Genomic DNA, 5,428 nt, shown 5'->3' with positions numbered 1-5,428 from the left:
GATGGATGGATGGGTGGATTGATGATGGATGGATGGATGGATGATGGATGGATAGGTGGTTGGATGTATGATGGATGGTTGGATGTTAAACCTCATCCTTTCATAAAGCCACTGTTTGTTTGAGAGTAATTTTTCAGCTTCTGTGTAAACTTTTATTTTCAGGGAGCGACAGCCTCGAGTGTGTGGTTACCATGGTGACCGTAGTGAGCCGCTGATAGCGTCTACCTTGTTGTTTTCCTACATGGATTTCACTTTGATGCCTTGTGTCAAATAAACAAACGACTGATTCAGTGCAACTTTACTATAAATTGATTTTTTTCCTTCACCAAAGAATGTTTGTGTGCACGACGCATCACAAGTCTGACACAACGTCATGCATTTTATTTATTTATCTTTATTTATTTCAGCGTCATCGAACCAGGCATAAACACGAAGTGTGCGTGACTCACCGTCCATGTCCAGCCGCTGCATGATGATGGCCAGCTCCACCTCGCTGGGCATGTGCCCCAGGGAGCGCATGGCCATCCCCAGCTCCTGCTTGGAGATGAACCCGTTTCCGTCACGATCCAGGACCTTAAACGCCTCTCGGATCTCTGCCAAGACAAACAGGAAGTGCGCTCAGCGTCTTTAAACAGCTCTCGCCCGTTCTCTGGAAACAAATATGGACGTCCCAACAACCTGCACCTTTTTGCTGAATCTTTTTTGGTGCTTCTGGCATCATCCAGAGAAGGAGGTACCCCCCACCCCCCAGTCTGACCGAGGTCTGAACGTTATGCAGCTGGTCTCGCACCACTGCTTCCAGTTACTCGGATCAATTGCAGCCATTGATTGGTTTTCCACACCTGCTACAGCCTCTGTTTGATGGAACCTTCAGCAGGTTCCTCTGCGGTTCTTATTCTGCTTCAGTCAAACCTCATAAAACCGTCGGTGTGATTCAGGTCCACAGTAAACAGTTTTATGGATTTGTCTGGATTTCAATGACACACCGATGTTTGTTCTAAGTGCTACAGACAGACCGAGGATTTTATCGATGCAGATCCTTTTTGAAAAGACTCACCAAGTCTGCACACCTGATGGAAGGTGACCTGTGAAAGAACGCCCGTTTATCTTATTTAACCTTTATCTTAATCAGGCACATGCCACATAGTCCCGTTCTTTACCGAGGCAGGTCTGGACCTGAACCTGCGTGTTCTTGGACTGTGGGAGAAAACCCACGCAAACACGAGGAGAACATACAACGTCCACACAGATAGAGCCCAGGTCCAACCCGGGGCTTGAACTCAGGACCTTCTTACTGTGAGGCAACAGTGCTAACCGCTAATGCACCATGCACATGTTACTTAACAAAATCGATTGTAGCTGGTGATAAAGTTAGAACCACTTATTAAACATTTTATGGACCGCATGTGGGCATGGTGGGGAGTTGAACCTGCGGCTTTCTGGTTCCAAGTCACCACCACCACTGCTCCGCAGCCGCCCCAGTGATGCGCCGAAATGTTTTATCCTTCAGCTGATTCACAGAACGGAGTAAAATGTCTCACGTCTCGTATCAGCCGGGTGCCTCTCGGGTCGCTGTGTAAAAGGAGGCTGCAGGCGTCGCCGGGCTTCGATGCACGCGTGTTTCATGAGCGTGTCTGCAGCTCAGAGAGAGAGAGGCAGCTGGTGCTGGGATGTCACTTCTCTGAAGAACACTGACATGCACGAGTGCACGCTGAATAATTTGAGAATGGAAAGTGGAATAATTAACTCGATCCTCCTGCAAACCGCAGAGGCAGAGCATCCAGTAAATCTCCCTCTGTCGAGGTTTTGATGCAACAAAGATGTGAAACGATGCAAACGTGCTGCAGCACCCGTCACCCGACGGCTCGAAGCGGCTAATCTGAACCTGAACTTGGCCTCTAAGAAGACGTTAATTATTCGCCGCAGTCCCATCAAGCTGATCCCGTCTGCGGCGAATGAGCCGCGAAGCATAAATGGAGCGTAAATCATTAACCGTGTCGAGAAGTTACAAACAACGATTCGCTCTCGTTGATGGAGATGATTAGAGGCCGCGCTCTCTGACAACTTGCACGAGAGCGCCATTGTTTCTGCTTCCTCCAACAAGCTGCTTCGGCGCTCTTCATCAGGCATCATCATCATCACAAACAACCTGATTATTGTGCTTCGCTGAAGTGAGTGTTGCATGAATCAATCCAGCGGTGACTCAGCGCTTTGCCTGGAACACGCCGGATCAGAACAATAACGCCAGGACTCAGTCGCTATATGAAAAATAAAATGAAATCTTCTGTTGATTTTGTGAACAAATGCTCAAATCCATCAAAGCTCGTGGCACACTGGACACATTCTGCAGCCGTTCATCTAAAATCTGACGTTTGGTGCAGCAACGCTTCCAGCAAACGGATAAAAACATCAAAGTGTTAAAGGAATACATGTCTCCTTTGATGCCCAAGTTTTAGATTGACGGGTTACAGCCAACGAGTCAAAACGTGCACAGAACAGAATCTAACAAAAAGTGCCCAGAGTGCATTTTGAACATGACTGTCAGCTACTACCGCACTAGCTGCAAATATGACGGAGTTAAAGGCATTTTTGAGCGGGCTACGGTTAATTAGCTGGAGCTGCCACTTTTTAAAAGATATATTTATATCCAATAGAATTCAAGATCTTCCTTCTAACCTACAAAGCTCTCAACAACCTAGCTCCATCTTATATTAAAGTTCTCTTATTGTTCCATATTTTCCTAACAGAGCACCTCGCTCTCAGACTGCAGGTTTACTTGTGGTTCCTAGAGTTTCCAAAAGCAGAATAGGAGGAAGATCTTTCAGTTCTCAGACCGGTAGAAATAATATCAAATGAAAAATGTGAATAATACAAGAGATTTTGGCCAATAAGAGACACCTAAAGACCCCGATGAACCTCAGGAGAGAGGGACAGGAGGGTGATTTGTGTGTGAGTTCAGCTTGCGTAAATGAATCAGCTCACTGCAGTCTACGTTCCTACCCTCACTTATGAACACAAGTTCTGGGTAGTGACCAAAAGAATGAGCTCGGGGATACAGATGGTTGAAATGAGTTTCTTCTGCAGGGTAGCTGGACTCTCCCTTAGAAACAGGGTGAGAAGTTCCGTTCTCCAGGAGAGACTCAGAGTAGAACCGCTGCTCCTCCACATCAAGAGGAGACAGTTGAGGTGGTTCAGGAATCTGGTAAGGATGCTCCCTGGGCGCCTCCCTTGTACAGCTATCATTTCTAACCTGGGCCTGAAGCCCCGCCCAACCTGAATTCGGGGCGGGCCAGGCCATAATAATGTGCTGGATGGGCAGGCCAGGTCGGTGTCGAGCTTTTGATTGTGTCAACAGATCAGACGCGATCCAATTATATGACAACATGGCTTGCCATACTATCACCAGCCACACACAGCCATTTCTCCACGAGCTGTCCGGCCTTGAAAGAGGGTAAAACAAGTTCAATTAAGCTTCACATGGGACTACACTGCCAGGAAGCGATCCATCGCCCAAATGGACGTTCATCCGCTGCACTCAGTGGACGTGCGCAGCCGACGACCCAAACAGGTGAGATCCCAAAGCAGACATATCATTGCAGGGTCTGTGTCTGAATAATGCAGAATGCAGGTCGGGTCGGGTGGGGTTTGGAAATGATGGCTACGGGCTGGGGCCGGGTCGGATCAAATTTTTTGGGCCCAAATGCAACTCTACTCCCTAGGGAGGTGCTTTGGACATGTTCGACTGGAAGGAGACCCCAGGGAACACCCAGGACATGCTGGAGAAACTATGTCTCTCAGTTGGTCTGGGAACGCCTTGGAGTCCTCCCAGAAGAGCTGGAAGAGGTGGCTGTGGAGAGAGATGTCTGGACCTCCCTGATCCAGCTGCTGCCCCACGACACAACATCGGAACAAGCGGAAGATGATGGATGGATGGATGGATGGATGGATGGATGGATGGATGGATGGATGGATGGATGGATGGATGGATGGTAGTATGACGATTCCTCCCACATCCAGGTGACCAGTTCACATTGAAGGCCACAGAGTTGACCTGAGCAGAATCGAAGCGAGTCGTGTTGAGACTCGACGATGAAAAATGTTCCTGAACTTTCCTTCAGGTGTCGACTCAGTCAGTCCGACAACTGAGGGTTTATCTCTCCGGAAAGATCTGCATCGTTTATTCAGATGGGTCAAAGAGGTCTGCGACGACTCCGTGGTCCTTTCAGCCGTGACTTCAGGAATCTTCGCCAGTGTTCCAAGATATTTCATGAATGCTCTTTGCCAACCAGCCTCCAGCAGTCCCGGCCCAGTGAGAAACTGGTTTTAGATTCTGCACCAATGTATTCTATCCATGTTGACACGTTCAGTCCTGAAAGTTACCGGTTTGCCTCCACTGTTTGGTGTTTAGTTGCTGTGAATGATAGTGGCCACTAAAGCAGCATCTGCCCAGACATAAATGTAAAATCAGGTACTATTATGCAGACAGTAAAGACTAGAGGCTATCCCTGCAGACGCCCAGCAGCTTCTATTACAGAAAGCACCAGCTGACTGATTTCACACTGCCAGCCATGTGTCAGCTCAGCCCACTGGTGTTAGGTTTTTAATGGCCCTGAACAAACAGAGTAAATTGCCTTTTTAAATATTGCAAAGCCGTGAGTGTTGAACATGTAGAATAATGTGGCTGAGTAACCAGAATCCAGGATTTGGAACCAGATGGAAACAACAACAGGATTTTAACCACAGCCAAACATTAAAAACGACTCCTGAGGAAAACTTTTTGTTGTTTTTCTTCATGAGATGTGCTGAAATTTAGCATTAAATTGCTGTTGTAGTCACAACATGTCCTGCAGCTGTGTCCTTATGAAGACTTTAGGTGTTTGTATTTATAGATTAATGGAAAAGTCACTGCATCTGTTGCAGATATGACCAGGGGTTGATTTTAGTTTAACTGCAGGGCAGAAATAGACCAAAATGTTTCGGGGAACATGAGGCTGATTAAGGCGCCACAGGGAATTGTTAACCAGTTTACTTTTCTTTATACAGCAGTGGGGCTGTGCTTTTATGGTCAAAACGTATCGATAGACCGCCAGATCAGATTCATTAAATGTGCACAGACAACAGCAAAAACAAATCAGCCACTAGGGAGCACAAGCCAGTGTGTCTCTGGTTCTGGACTCAAGTCCGAGTAAATGGTCAGGGTTGTGTCAGGAAGGGCATCTGAGGTAAAACACTTTTGCCAAAACTATAATGCGAGTTCATCTAAGTGACACCATACCGGATTGGTGGAGGATATCTGGTGTTGCAGAGAAGTATGTTAGACTGGTACAGGACATGTATGAGGACAACAGGACATGTACAAGGACAACAGGACATGTATGAGTACAGCAGGACATGTATGAAGACAGCAGGACATGTATGAAGACAGCAG

The 5,428-nt window shown here is 47.2% G+C and overlaps 1 pseudogene; it reads right to left on the bottom strand.

Moving 5' to 3' along the window:
* LOC119411028 overlaps positions 1-5,428 on the bottom strand; it is a 56,674-nt pseudogene that overhangs the window by 40,347 nt on the left and 10,899 nt on the right.

This window comes from Nematolebias whitei, chromosome 6 (assembly GCF_014905685.2).
Source record: "Nematolebias whitei isolate Nwh7 chromosome 6, NemWhi1, whole genome shotgun sequence".
NCBI classification, from domain to species: domain Eukaryota; kingdom Metazoa; phylum Chordata; class Actinopteri; order Cyprinodontiformes; family Rivulidae; genus Nematolebias; species Nematolebias whitei.
The sequence above is the reverse complement of the archived record's forward strand: the minus strand, read 5'-3'. Positions and strand labels throughout refer to the sequence as shown.